Source organism: Pan paniscus, chromosome 6, assembly GCF_029289425.2.
Source record: "Pan paniscus chromosome 6, NHGRI_mPanPan1-v2.0_pri, whole genome shotgun sequence".
NCBI lineage: Eukaryota > Metazoa > Chordata > Mammalia > Primates > Hominidae > Pan > Pan paniscus.
Genome location: NC_073255.2, coordinates 55853296 through 55869518, shown reverse-complemented (window position 1 = coordinate 55869518; position 16223 = coordinate 55853296).

Below are 16223 nucleotides of genomic sequence, written 5' to 3'. Positions count from 1 at the left end.
CAAAAATCATATCAGGTTTTCTGTTACTGCATAAATTCACTTAGGATAATGGCCTCCAGCTGCATCTGTGTTGCTGCAAAGGACATAATTTCATTATTTTTAATGGCTGCATAGTATTCCATGGTGTATATGTAGCATATTTTCTTTATCCAGTCCAACTTTGATGGGCTCCTGGGTTGATTCCACATCTTTGTTATTGTGAATAGTGTTGCAATGAACAAGTACAAGTGTGTGTGTGTCTTTTTGATAGAATGATTTGTTTTTCTTTTGGATATATACCCAGTAATGGGATTGCTGGGTCGAATGGTAGCTCTGTTTTAAGTTCTTTGAGAAATCTCCAAACTGCTTTCCACAGTGGCTGAACTAATTTACATTCCTATCAACAGTGTATAATGTTCCCCTTTCTCCATAGTCTTTGCCAACATCTGTTGTTTTTTGACTTTTTAATAATTGCCATTCTGACTGTGGTGAAATGGTACCTAGTTGTAAGTGGGAGCTGAACATTGGGTACTCATAGATGTACAGATGCAACAATAGACACTGGGGACTACTGGGAGGGAGGGGAGCAAGGCTTGAAAAACTGTTGGGTACTGTGCTAGGTACCTGGGGGATGGGGCCATTTATATGCCAAACCTGAGCATCACACAATATACCCAGGTAACACACCTGGACAGGTACTACCCTGAATCGACAATAAAAGTTGAAAAAAATTAAAAATTAAAAAAATTAAAAGATACTTGCATCCACATGTTTATCACAGAGCTATTCACAATAGCAGAGATATGGAATCAACCTAAGTATCTATCAGCAGACTACTGGATAAATAAAATATGATATATATATATATACACCATGGAATACTGTTCAGCCCTAAGAAAGAATGAAAGCATGACTTCGCAGCAACATGGGTGGCACTGAAGGCCATTATCTTAAGTAAAACCACTCAGACACAGAAAGACAAATGTCACATGTTCTCACTTATAAGTGAGAGCTAAATAACATGTACACATGGACATAGAGTGTGGAATGAGAGTCAAAAGGGGGAAGTAGACAGGAGTGGAGTGGATGATGAGAATTTACTTAATGGGTTCAATGTACATTATTTGGGTGATTGGGTGATGGATACCCCAAAAGCCCAGACCTCGTCATTATGCAATACATCCATGTAATAAAATTGCACTTGTACCCCTTAAATTCATATAAATAAAATAAAACATATACTGAAATAGTCTTATCAGGAGAGATAAGAGGCCAGGTGTGGTGGTTCATGCCTGTAATCCCAGCACTTTGGGAGGCCGAGACGGGTGGATCACCTGAGGCCAGGAGTTCGAGACCAGCCTGGCTAACATGGTGAAACCCCATCTCTACTAAAAGCACAAAAATTAGCTGGGCATGGTGGTGCGTGCCTGTAATCCCAGCTACTCAGGAGGCTGAGGCAGGAGAATCACTTGAACTCGGGAGGTGGAGGTTGCAGTGAGCCAAGATCGCGCCATTACACTCCAGCCTGGGCGACGAGAGAGGAACTCCATCTCAAAAAAAAAAAGGAAAGATAAGACAGACTTCTTACTAATTAGCCCCATGGAATATAAAATGGTCAACTCTTATTCATCTTCACTAAACATAAATAGAACAGTGGTAATAAAAATACACAATACATCACATAATATTCAGGTTGGAGAGGAGCAGCTGGACAAGAGGCCCCTATCATAAATCTATAAACATCGAGAACACTTTAAGGACCATCAAAGCCAAACTAACTGTGGGTTCTCTCCCCAGCGATGCCTATGCTTTATGTCATCCATTTATTCGACAAACACATTCTGAGTATCCACTCTCCTTCACTGGAACAAAGAAGAGAAACACAGTCCCAGCCTCCTGGAACTTGGGCACACAGGGCATAGTTCTGTTCTCTGCAAGAACCCTCATTCTGTCCTCCCTGGCAAGAGCAGGGTGTGGCTGTAAGCAACCTCAGAGCTTCAAGGACAAAGTTATCTTTTGTTTCCTTGGTTGGTGTCATTTCCCATCCCCAGGTGAACATGGGCTACAGGATTTTTAAAAGGTGACCAACAGGCTGTCAATAATGCTAGGAAAGAAAAGTGGCCTCTATTGCTAAAAGGAGAACTGAAACTCAGTGAGCATCCTGAGGGCAGTTTCGTGCCCCACAGAAGGGAGGGTGCAGGCTGTAGAAGGAAGGCCAAGCTCAGCAGGCAAACAGGCAGATGGCCCTAGGAAGGCAGGAGCTAGGATGCCGGCCCAAGCCAGCCTCCATAGGAGCAGTGGGACAGGTAGGGCAGAGAACTCAGGTCACTGTTGAAGGATGTGGCTCCTTCCTCGCTGGACCGCAAGCTCTTTAGACAGGATTGTCACTTCTGTGCCCCCAAGCTCCTAGCAAAGGGATGCACGAGAGTGGCCTAAGAAAGCCGTGCTGTGATATGGATATCTATGCTTCAAATGGCTTCTCTGCCCTAGACATAATGAATTTGTGGAAATGAGTGACCGTGAGAAATCTCAGAGCAAATAAAACCTGTCCTTCATTCATTCCTTTTTTAAAATCTTTTTATTATTTTAATTTTACTTTAAGTTCTGGGATACAAGTGCAGAATGTGCAGGTCTGTTAAATAGGTATACATGTGCCATGGTGGTTTGCTCTTCATTCATTCTATGCACACTGATTGAGCACCTTCTCTTGGCCAAGTATTGGGCTGTACTGGATTATATCCCTTATGGTGGAAAATCTGTAATGCAGATGAATAGGAAGGTGAGAAAAGGACTAATGGGAGCTTGAGTGTGTTGTGTTTTAAATATTAGCAAAGAAAAGAGGCTTGGGAAAGACAGAGAAAGGCATGGTCCCTGCTGGCTGCAGGACTGAGGAGGGCTCGCATAAAAGGATCCACCCACAGTACACTGAGAAGTGAGGGGCTCAGGCAGAGGAGGAAGGTTTTGGGAATGTGGGCCACAAGCAAGTCAGAATTCCACGTCAGGCACGGGTGGGAAGAGACCGGGGGCTGGGGGCCCACACGCCTGGCTAGGGAATCTTACCCACTGTGGCTCCTTAACTCCGTCTACATTCTCACTCAATTCTTAGCTCCATCTCCTACAGTCTCACACTAAAGTTGACTCTGGTCCAGTTCATGTTTCAATCTAACAATTTCCTCAAATTATTGACTTTGCTCTAGATTTTCCTGGGGTTTTTTTTGTATTAGTACTAACTTAATCTTCAGCAACAGCTATTTTTTAAAAAATTGAAGGATGGGCTCGGCATGGTGGCTCACACCTGTAATCCCAGCACTTTGGGAGGCTGAGGCGGGTGAATCGCCTGAGGTCAGGAGCTTGATGCCAGCCTGGCCAACATGGTGAAGCCCCATCTCTACTAAAAATACAAAAATTAGCTGGGCGTGGTGGTGGGCACCTGTAATCCCAACTACTCAGAAGGCTGAGGCAGGAGGATCACTTGAACCTGGGAGGCGGAGATTGCAGTGAGCTGAGATCACGCCACTGCCCTTCAGCCTGGGCAACGGAGTGAGACGCCATTTCAAAAAAATAAAATAAATAAAAATAAAAAATGGAAGGATGTATTGTTGCATTTGTAATACCTTTATTTAGACGTAATTAACGTGATAAATACAAAAATTCTATATTAAAATATAGAATTAGATGAGTTTTTGACCTATGTATATATCTACGAAATGATCACCAGAATCAAGACAGCAAACATGTCTATCAGCCCCAATGTTTCCTCATGTTTCTTCATAATCTCTCCTTTTCCCTCCTCAACCCCACCCATATTTCAAGTCATTGCTCTACATAAGCTTGCAATTTCTAGAATATTAGATAAATTAATCATACTGTATCTTTTGTCTGTTTTCTTTCACTCATCATAATTAAGTTGAAATTAATCCATTACGAATAATCAATAGTGCATCCCTTTCTTGCTGTATAATTCATTGTGTGGCTATAGTACTACCGTTTGTTTATGCATTCACCTGTTGATGGACATTTAGGTTGTTTTGAGAGATGACATTTTTTGGGAGATTACAAATAACATGGCTATAAACACTGTGTACAAGTCTTTGAATGAATGTATGCTTGCTTTACTCTTGAATAAGTACCTAGGAGTAGAAAGACCATACGATAGATGTAGGTTATCTTTTTAAGAAACTTACAAACTGTTTTCCAAAATTCTTGCACCAGTTACATTTTCATCAGTAGTGTGTGAGAGTTTCGCTTGTTCCACATCCTTGCAAACACATGGTATAGCTAGCTATTAATCAGGGTTCTCCAGAGAAATAGAACCAACAGGACATGTATATAAATGTAGAAAGATTTATTTTAAGAATTGGCTCATGTGATTATGGAAGCTGCCAAGTCCAAAACTTGCAGGGTGGGCCAACAGGCTGGAGACCCAGGAGGAGCCAATGTTCAGTGCATGTGTAAAGACAGCCTGCTGTGGGATTCTGTCTGGATGGGAAGAGGTCAGGCCCTCAGCTGGTTGAATGAAGCCAACCCACTTTATAGAAGACAATCTTCTTGACTCAGTGTCTGCCAGTGTAATGTTAATCTCATCCGAAAACACCCTCAGAGAAGCATGCAGAATATTTGACCACATAACAGGGCACTATGGCCCAGATGAGTTGACATATAAAATTAATCATCACAGTTACACTTTTAAAATTGTAGCCACTATAATATGTGTTTATCTCATTTTTGTTTTAATTTGCATTTTCATAACTAATAATGTGGAGTATTTTTTCAAGTGCTCATTTACCACTTGCATATCTTCTTTGAAGAAGTGTATGTTCAAATGTTTTGCCCACTTTTAACTGGATTTTCTTATTAGTGAACTTGAGAATTATTTCTATATTCTGGATATAAGTCTTTTACCATACAGGTGACTGGCACAGTCTATGTCTTGTGTTTTCATTCTCTTCTGAAATGCATACATTTTTAATTTTGATAAAGTTCAATTTATCAATTTTCTGTTTTTTAGGTCATGTTTCTGGTGGCATAGCTAAGCTATCTTTACTTAACCCAAGTCACAAAAGTTTTCTTCTATTTTTTTCTCTACAACTTTTATACTTTTAGATTTTACATTTCGATTTATGATCCACTTTGTATCAAATGCTGTCTATGGTTCAAGGTATGGCTTGAAGTTGCCTCTTTTTCTTTGATCTGCCATATAAATTTTAGAGTGAGCTTGGTCAATTTTTACAAAATCTGTCTGCTAAGATTATGATTGGCATTGTTTTGAAATTATTCATCAATCTTAACAATATCAAGTGTCCCAAACTATAAGCATGGTATATTTTTCCATTTATTTAAGTATTCTTTAATTTTCTCAACAATTTTTTGTAGATTTCAAAGTACATGTCTTTACTTCTCCTGTCAGACTTGTTCATAAGTATGACATATTTTAGGTACTATTGTAAATAATATTTCCATTTCTGATTCTTCATTGCTAGTTATAGAAAGACAGTTGGTTGTTGTATATTGCTATTGTGTCCTGAAACATTTCTAAGTTCAGTTACCAGCTCTGGTAGTTTTTTGTTAATTCCATCTGACTTTCTACATAGATAATCCTGTCATCCATGAATAAACACATTTTTTATTTCTCTCTTTCCAATCTAGTTGCCTTTTATTTACTTATTTTCCCTTACCGTATAGGCTATTCACTGAATTCAGTGTTGAATCGTAGCAGTGGACATTTTTGTTCCTTATCTTAGGGGAAAAGCATACAATCTTTAATAATAAGTATAATGTTATCTGTAGGCTTTTTATAGATGCCTTTTATCAAGTTGAGGAAATTTTCTTCTATGATGACATTGCTGAGAGATGTTATCAGGAATGGATGTCTATATCTACTAAGATGACTATATGGTTTTTCTTTTTTAACTTGTTAAGATGATGGATTATATTGATTACTTGGCAAATATTAAAACAATCTTGCATTCTGGAGGTAAAACCCACTTCGTTATGGTGTATGATAATTTTTAATGTGTTGCTAGATACAATTTCTGAAAACGGTTTTAGAATTTTATGTCCATGTTCATGAGTGATATGAGTTTGTAGTTATCTTTTCTTATAATGTCTTTGTCTGGTTTTTGTCTCAGGGTAACACTGACTTCATGGGATCAGTTGGAAAGTATACCTTCTTTAAATTTCTTGAAGAGTTGATGTAGAATTGTTATTATTTCTTCCCTGAAAGATTGATAGATTTCACCAGTGAAGCCATCGAGTCCTGTAGTTTTCTTTGAGGGAAAGTTTTTATTTTTAAATTTAATTTCTTTAATATATAAAGGGCTATGTAGATTAGGTATTTTTCTCTTGTGTAAACTTTGACACTTTGTTTGTGATTCAAGGTGTTGGTCAATTTCATCTACATTGTCAAATGTATTGGCATAAAGTTGTCCATGAAATTCTCTTACTATTCTTTTCATATCTGTAGAATCTATAGTGATGCCACCATGCTCATTTCTGATATTTGTAATCTGTGTTGCCTCTCTCTGTCTTGATTGACCTGGCTAAAAGTTTATCAATTTTATTGGCCTTCCCAAAAACCAGCTTTGGATTCATTGATTTCGTCTATTGTTTTTTTCTTTCCTTTTTTTTCACTCATGTTTATTATTTCCTTTCTTCTTTTTACTTTGGGCTTAGTTCTGTAAGGTGGAAGCTGAGGTCAATGATTGAAACCTTTCTTCTTTTTAATATAGTTTAGTGTTATAAATTTCCCTTTTGAAGCATCTCACAAGTTTTATGTTGTTTTCATTTTCATTCAGTTCAAAATACTTCCTAGTTTCACTTTTGATTTCATCTTGCCCCACATTTTATTCAGAAGTGTGTTGCCATATACACAATGGAATACTATGCAGCCATAAAAAAGGATGAGTTCATGTCCTTTGCAGGGACATGGATGAAGCTGGAAATCATCATTCTCAGCAAACTATCACAAGGACAGAAAACCAAACACTGCATGTTCGCACTCATAGGTGGGAATTGAACAATGAGATCACTTGGAGACAGGGCAGAGAACATCACAAACTGAGGCCTGTTAGTGGCTGGGGGGCTGGGGGAGGGATAGCACTAGGAGAAATACCTAATGTAAATGACGAGTTGATGGGTGCAGCAAACCAACATGGCACGTGTATACCTATGCATCAAACCTGTACGTTGTGCACATGTACCCTAGAACTTAAAGTAAAATAAATAAATAAATAAGAAGTGCGTTGCATCATTTAAAAACACTTGGAGATTTATCTTTAATCATTTCTGAGTTAATTCCATTATGGTCAGAAAATATAAATTGTATGACTTGAATCCTTTCAAACTTATTAAGGCTTGTTTTCTAACTCAGAATATTGTCTATCTTGGTAAATGTTCCACAGGCACTTGAGGGGAAGGTGTATTCTATTATTATGTGGAATGTTCTATAAGTGTCAATTAGGTCAATTTAGTTGATACTGCTGTTAAATATTCTATATTCTTTATTCTCTCTCTCTTTTTTTTTTTACCTTTTTTTCTATCAATTTTTGAGAAAGAGATATTAAAATCTATTTTATGGTTGTGGACTTGTCTATCTCTCCACGGAGTTATTACTTATACCAGTTTTTGCTTCAGGTATTTTGAAGCTCTGTCATTAGGTCCATAAATGTTTAAGATTTCTATGTCCTCTTGACAAACTTACCCTTTTATTGTTATGAAATGGCTTTCTTTGTCCCTATAAATATTCTTTGCTCTGAAATCCACTTTGTCCAATATCAATATAGCCATTGCAGGTTTGTTTTGTTTTCTTCTGTTTTTAGTATTAACATTATATAACTTTTTCCATCTTTTTGCTTTTGACCCACCTGTGTATTTATATTTGACTTGAATTTCTTATAGGCAACTCTCAAGTTTTTTCTGACACCAAATAGGTGGTATATTTTCTAACACCAATTCTCCAGCTTGCTGATCCCCAACACAAACTGGGTGTCGTACAATTCAGTCCTATTCTGACACTGGCCACCTAGAGTTGGCATCAGGCTCCACAGGTTTAAGGGAGACTTCCCCCACTTCAGATGCCAACCACAAGAACTTGATTTCCAGGTTACCACCACTTCTGTCTGACTTGGCTAAAAGTTTGGGAGTCCTCACAATCTCCTCCCCTGCACTCCTTGCCAGGTTTTATGATTTACTAGAGTCAAAGAACTCAGGAAAAGTCTGTACTTGCTATTACAGTTTATTATAAATGATACATATGAACAACTAGGTGAGGAGGCTCACAGAGCAAGGTCAGAGCACAGGAGCCTCTGTCCTGGTGAAGTTATGAGCCACCCTCCCAGCACACAAATTTGTTGGAAGCTCCTGGGACCCTGCCTTTTAGGGTTTCTATGGAGGTTTCATTATATAGGCGTGATTGATCAAATCACTGGCCATTGGCAATTGAACTTAACCCCCCACCCCACCACCACCACTGATTCCTCCCTCCTCCATGGAGATTGGACGTGGCGCTAGAATTTCCAGCCATCTAATCAAGGTTTGGCCTTTTTGGTGACCAGCCCCCATCCTGAAGCTACCTAGGGGCTCTCCAACAGTCCTCATTAGCATAATGCCAGGCATGGTGGAAAGGGGCTCATTACGAATAACAAAAGTGCCTATCAACCCCTTCACTCAGGAAATTCCAAGGGTTTTAGGAGCTCTCTGCCAGGGACTGAGGACAAAGACCAAATAGAGTCAGCCCTCTGCATCTATGGGTTTCAAATCCATGGGTTCAATCAACCGTGGATCAAAAATATTCAGGGGGAAAAGAAAGGATGGTTGTGTCTGTGCTGAACATGTACAGACTGATTTTCTTGTCATGATTCCCTAAACAATACAGTATAAGAACTATTTACACAGCATTGACATTTTATTAGGTATTATAAGTAATCTAGAGATATTTGGTATCCATAAGGAGTCCCGGAACCAATCCCCCGGGAATACTGAGGAATGACTATATATATTTCCTGTTGTACCACAGCAACATAGAGTTGGTCTTGCTTTTCTGTGTGACCTGCAATCTCTGCTTTTTCTTCTGCTTCCTTTTGGATTAATAGGTAATATTAATTAATATTTTTATGGATATCTGCGTTACTTTTTTTTTTTTACTTATTAGCTATAACACTTTGTTTTGTTATTTTAGTGGTTCCTTTAGGGTTTATAATATACATATATGTTTAATTTACCACAATCTACTTTTGATGGATACTACCCCTTTACTTATAATATAATGTTATATTAGCACACTTCCATTTTTCTTCTCCCATTCTTTTTTTCTGTTCTTGTCATATATTTTAGTTTTACATATGTTATAAACCCTATATTACATTGTTATTATTTTTGTTTGAACAATCAGTTATCTTTTCAAGAAATTTAAATAATAGGAAAAAAATCTTATTTATTTAGATGCCATTTCCAGAGCTCTTCACTCATTTGTGTGGATCTGTATTTCCCTCCAATATTGACTTCCTTTTGACTGAAGGACTTTCTTTAACATTTCTCATAGCACAGGTCTGCCAGGGATGCATTCTTTCGGCTTTGGTATGCTTGAAAAAAGACTTCCTTGTGTTTTAGTTTTTGAAGACATTTTCACTGAATATAAAAGCCTAGGTTACCAGATTTTTTTCCTTTCCATACTTCCCTACATTGTCTTCTTGTTCATAGTTTCTGATGAGACATCTGCTTGTTATCCATATATTTGTTCTGCTATACAAATGTCTTTTTTCTCTGGCACAATATATATATAATATGTTATGTATACAATATAATACTAATATAATATAACATATAATATAGACATATACATATGTATATGTATATTATGCTTCTTGAAACTATACCACAATTCACTGATGGCTATGTTCATTTTATTTATTATTTATTTATTACCTTTTCTTTCTGTATTTCTTTGTGTATCTAATTTTGAATAGTTTGTATTCTTCAAGTTCATTAAAATGTTCTTCTGCAATGTCTAATCATCTGCCATTAATTCTATCTAATGTATTTTTTCATCCCACATATTCCAATTTTCAACTCTAGAATTTTAATTTGGGCATTTTTTAATACTTTCCATGTTTCTACTTAATTTTTCAAAACATATAAAGTTATCATCCTGTCTTAATATTCTTGCCTGCTAATCCAAGCATCTGTGTCAGTTCTGTGTTACTTTTCACTGATGGATTTATATCATTATGAGATACAGAAGCTACTTAAAACTGGTTAGGGGCCGGGACCGGTGGCTCACGCCTGTAATCCCAGCACTTTGGGAGGCCGAGGCAGGTGGATCACCTGAGGTCAGGAGATGGAGACCAGCCTGGCCAACGTAGTGAAACCCCATCTCTACTAAAAATACAAAGATTAGCCAGGCGTAGTGGTATGCACCTGCAGTCCCAGCTACTTGGGAGGCTGAGGCAGGACAATTGCTTGAATCTGGGAGGCAAAGGTTGCAGTGAGCCGAGGTAGCGCCACTGCACTCCAGCCTGGGTGACAGAGCAGGACTCCTTCACAAACAAACAAACAAACAAACAAAAAACTGGTTAGGTGGAACTGAGAGTGCTCATCCTAGCACTAATAATTTTTTTCCTATTTAGTCAAGACTTCTCTGCTCGTTTTACCTAGTTCCACATGGACATAGAGGTTTTCCAGTCTGGCTGGTCAATGTTATTCCTTGACCTGGGTGAGTGCTGGGTATTGCTACTCAAATTCTTTTGGGTGGCTCTTTCCCTAGCCTCAGAGACCTTCATCATGCATAGGATTCAGCTGAATGCTCAAGGGGAACCCTCTGCAGATCTCAGGAAGGCTCTCTCTCTGCAGCTTTCCTTCTTGACCTTCCCTTACTCTCTTCTTTGTCTCCTCATCTCAGGGTGTCCTGGCCTCTCTCTGAACATCCTTGAGAGATCAGTTGAGGTCTGGAAACTCTCAAGGCAGGAAGATTAGGAAATTGTAGGGCTCACTTGGTTTGTTTCCCATCTTTCACGGACCACTATCCTTCATTGCTTAATGCCCAGTGTCTTGCAAACCAATGTTTCATACCTTTTGCCTTGTGTTTGGTAGCTTTATAAAGGAAGGTAAATCTAGTTCCTGTTTTTCCATCTTGAAATTAAATGCAAGTCTCAGACAATATTAATTAACAAAAAGCCACAACAAGGTAACCAAGGATTTGAAGGGAAAAATTAAAAGTTTGAAACCTGAACAATCCAAGTGTAAGAGGTTCCCAAATTCAATGCCATCATAATGACCACTAGGTTATGCGGCCTGGAGAAGGAGAATCAGGAGAAGCACCAAGAATGGAGGCAGCTGTCAGAAGAAGGATTCGATTTAGAGCTCGAGATTTCATCTTTCCTTGTGCCTCCCTTCTGATCCCTTTCTGTTCCACTTCACCCTGGCTCCAGCCTATGGGCAGCTACAATCATGTCACAAAAAGCCCAGTGCTCTCCTCTCTCTTCCCAACTCTCATCTAAGTAAATGTGCCCCTTTCCCATTCTTAAAGAGGCTTGTGTGGTGATTTACTTATTTAATGAAGATGATGAGCTGAAACGTGCAAAGCAAGTCATGGAGCACAATAGCTTATGACGGTCTGCCCTCTAGGAAACTCTGCTGCCTTATTGAGGGCCAAAGCCCCCGGCTCACAACAGGATGATAATGTTACTGGAAAGGGGTCCCAGTTCAGACCCCAAGAGAGGGTTCTTGAACCGCATGCAAGAAACAATTTAGGGCTAGTCCATAGAGTAAAGTGAAAGCAAGTTTATTAGGAAAGTAAAGGAATGAAAGAATGGCTATTCCATAGGCAGAGCAGTGGCATGGGCTGCTGGACTGAGTATACTCATAGTTGTTTCTTGATTATATGCTAAACAGGGTTGCATTATTCATGAGTTTTCCAAGAAAGGGGTAGGTAATTCTCAGAACTGAGGGTTCCTCCCCTTTTTAGACCATATAGGGTAACTTCCTGACGTTTCCATGGCATCTGTGAACTATCATGGCATGAGTGGGAGTGTCTTTCAGCATGTGAATGCATTATAATTAGCATATAATAAACAGTGAGGACGACCAGAAGTCACTTTCCTCACCATCTTGGTCTTGGTGGGTTTTGGCCGGCTTCTTTGCCGCAACGTGTTTTATCAGCAAGGTCTTCATGACCTGCATCTTTTGCCAACTTCCTATCTCATCCTGTTACTTAGAATGCCTAACCTCCTGGGAATGCAGCCCAGCAGATCTCAGTCTTATTTTACCCAGCCCCTATTCAAGATGGAGTCACTCTGGTTAAAATACCTCTGACAATAGTGATGGGATAGTTAAGTAGGGACTGGCTGGTGGTGGCAAGTCTGCATAAACAACTAGTTATTTCTCTTCTGGAGAAGACCAGCTCCTGCATCAGGACTTTTCAGAGCAGGACCCAAGGAGCCCAGTTTTCTGCCTTCATGCCCCTTGCTCAGCCAGGCCTCAAAGACTGGAATGAATATGAGCAGACACTTGACAATAATGAAGATGAAGGAGGAACAGTAGAGGCCCAGTTGGCCCTGCAGTCGGAATTAAAAATCTGGATGTCAGTGTTGACACTGTCAAAAGGTCAACTCACCCCCTCTGCATCTCCATTTCCACACCAGTAAAATGAAGATGATAACAATTGCCCACAACTGTGAGCTATAAATGAATGATGGTAGCATTAGCCTTACTCTGGTGGCGGGATGGTTCCTATAGATTTAGTGGTCATACTAGCCTATGGTAGGAAGGTGAGAAGACAACAGGATTCTAGGGTTACCTCTGTAGGTACCTAAATGGATACCATTTCAGGGATAAGTTGACCCTTTTCATTTGGGAAAATCTGCGAATTTAACAAGGATCTGCTTATGAAGTCACTTGGGGTATGCAGAATCATCACCGTGAACCCCATTACACTAACACTAATGCCACCATAGAATAGAGAGGGTTGTTCAAAATGGCCACAGTATTGTCGAAAAGAAACCTCCAGTTACACCAGGAGATGGCTACCATCAGTGATGTTCAAATCTTGCCTTCATTTTTAATGAAAACCAAACTATCTCATGCCTCTTATTGTCAATCAGTGTTCTCAGATAATTAAGACTCTATTAATTCATGGCAAAAAGTGTAATTAAGAGGCTTAATTATGTCTGTGTGGAGTAAGGGGACTCAGCAGGGCATAAGGCAGAGGCTCTCAAATTTTAATTGCATTAGCATCACCCGGGGAGCTTGTTAAAAATGCAAATTCCTTGGCTCTTTGCCAAGGTATTCTGATTCAGTGGGTCTGGGTGGGATTCAAGAATGTGCATATTTCTTCTGCATGTAAATTGACAGGTAATTCTAGTGTATTTGTGTGGGGACACAACTTTGAAAAACACTGGTCTAATAAAAAGAAAAACAATATTTGAAGGCAGAAAAGATCTGTGTGTTAGAGATTCAGCGATGCAGTTCGGTCAGTGTTTATAAGAGGGATCCAGAAGATTTCCCGGAGTAAGAATCAAAATGTCTTTGGGAATGCAATACACATTTTAATGTGCCTTGTACACCTCCTCCCCAAAGCCACAGTCTATTGAACTCTTACCATGAACCCAACACAAAGTGCTAAGTGGCCCCTTAATCCTTTAATACTTTCACATGTGAGATCAATATTATTACTCCTGTTGTACAAAAGAGGAAACTAGAGAGGACAAATGGCTTTCACGCGGTCACCTAGATCTTCCATTACTAAGGAGAAAAGTATTAATATTAGTTAGGGTTCTCCAGAAAAACAGAGCCAATAGGACATGTATGTGTATGTGTGTGTGTGTGTGTGTGTGTGTGTGTATATATATATATACGGATATCAACATAAAGAGGTTTATTATAAGGAATATGTTCATGTTATTGTGGAAATAAGAAGTACAGACCCAGAAGAGCCAATGGTACCATTCCAGGTCAGGTTTGAGTCTGAAGGCAGGAGAAGACTGATGCCCCAGTGAGGACAGTCAGGCAGAGAGGGAAGGTTCTGTCCACTCGGCCGTTTATTCTTTTTTTTTTTTTTTTTTTTTTTGAGACAGAGTCTCGCTTTGTCACCCAGGCTGGATTGCAGTGGTGCAATCTTGGCTCACTGCAACCTCCGCCTCCCAGGTTCAAGCAATTCTCCTGCCTCAGCCTCCCAAGTAGCTGGGACTACAGGTGCTGTTTATTCGATTCAGGCCCTAAATGGACAGGATGAGCCCCACATGGTGGGGAGGGCCATCTGCTTTACTCAGTCGGCCATTTCAGATGTTAATCCAGAACTGCCCTCACAGAGATGCCCAGAAATAATGTTTCAGCAAACATCTGGGCACCTTGTGACTCAGTCAACTTGACAGCTACCCATCCACCAGCACAGTCCCTGCACGGGGTCTTTGTTATTCAGCATCTCCACACTGGGGGCAGCAGAAGCAAGGGCAGGCTCCCTATTTTCTGGTCTCTGCATTATTACCTACTGCTTGTGGATGGCAGGCTGTGACAGAGCAGGATGCCTTTGGAGGGGACAGGCATTGTGCCATGGGAATGGAAGTCCCGTCCTCACCACAGGCCACATCCTATGAGCTGGGCTTGGGGAGGCACACCCTTCCCACCACTCCTCATGCTCTGTGAGGCAGATGTACCATGTCCCCAGGGTGTTGCTCTGGCAACTCCAGAGGCTGTGACCCCTGCAGGAGTTCCTGGTTCAGGTAACAGCTTTGGGGAAGAGGAGAGGGAGCAGGAACAACACGTTCAGAAATTCAGTCCATCCTCTACTCCTGGGGAGAAAATAGATTCCAGGACTGTCCAGAGAACAATTTGCTATAAAAACAGGACAAAGAAGGTGGTAGACCAGCAGGTGACCTCTCTGATCCCCTGCTACTGTTGCTGAAAACATTACACACTCCACGGGATGCAGTCATGGAGTCCCAGCATTTCATGCCCACAAAAACGCAGAGTGGCGAGCATTCTTACCTGCCCATCTTTTACAGATGAGGAAACTGAGGCAGGGGGAAAGTAAATGGTGAAGACAGAACATACGTTTGCACCTGCCCCACCCTAAATTGTATCCTCTCTTATTGAAGCTGAACACCGAAAAGTCCCAAGAATCACTAGAAGAGAGGTCTGGGCCGAGTTCAAATGCCTGGGATGGAACAGGGGAATGTCACTTTCAGAATTCAGCAACTTTAAGATTTAAGTTCATAGAAAATCTGCAGAGCAATGGGGCTATTGGTTGGACCTTAAAGTCATACTGTCAAACAGGCAGAGGATGGCGACAGTTTACAGTGAGTGTTTGGACTCCACAGCTGTGAAGACAGGGGTGATGGTGCCCTCATGGGGACGCTCTCCTGGGTAGGGTAGCAGAGAGGGAGGCGGCGTGTGGGGAGATGCAGAGGCCAGAGCAGGGGAAAGCCGGAGCAAACACAAGCCTGAAAGCCTGGCCCCAGTATGGATCCCCACCATGAAGTCAACACCATGCTCAGGTCTCAGAGTTGGGTCAGGAATGCGGGTGTAGCTGAAGGTGCCTGAACATTGAAGTTGCACACTGAGAGGACGCAGGAGAATTAGGGAAAGCAGATCAAAGCCGACACAACCTTGTAAGCTGTTGAGGAAATCTATATGGCCTACGACTGCAGGTTTTAATAGTGAAAAATCAGTTTTCTAGGGTTTACAGAAAGTGCAAATTAAAACAACAGTGAGGGAATAGAATCACCTTCAAAGTTACTTGAGGCAAAAAATTATATTGTTGAAGGTGTTGGGAGATGAGTACTATCTCATGTAGCTACTGGTGAAAATATAAATTATTACAATGCTTCTGTCACACAATTTGAAAATATTGTTCAGCCCTAAAAAGGGCGTATTTTTGATTTAGTGTTTATTTTCAAAATTTAGCACAAGTGAAGAGAAAAGAGCATGAAGATGTACATACAAAGAAATGTTCAATCATAGGGAATTGGTATAATAAATTATGGTTTAGTTATACAAAAGAGAACTCTGTAGCCATTGAAAATGGTGTTGTTGAAATTATTATTTAAATGGAAAGGTATTTAAAAATATTAAGTGAAAAGGAAAAATTAGGAAACCTCATATATTATTTTACAATTCTATCTATCTGAGAAAAATGTTTTCCCCAGTAAATTTGTTTGAACGAATTAACAATAGCTAAAAATGGCAATCACATCTGCTACAGTTTTAGGTCTTCAACAGAATAGTGATATCTGTTGACAATACACAGCCTGGCA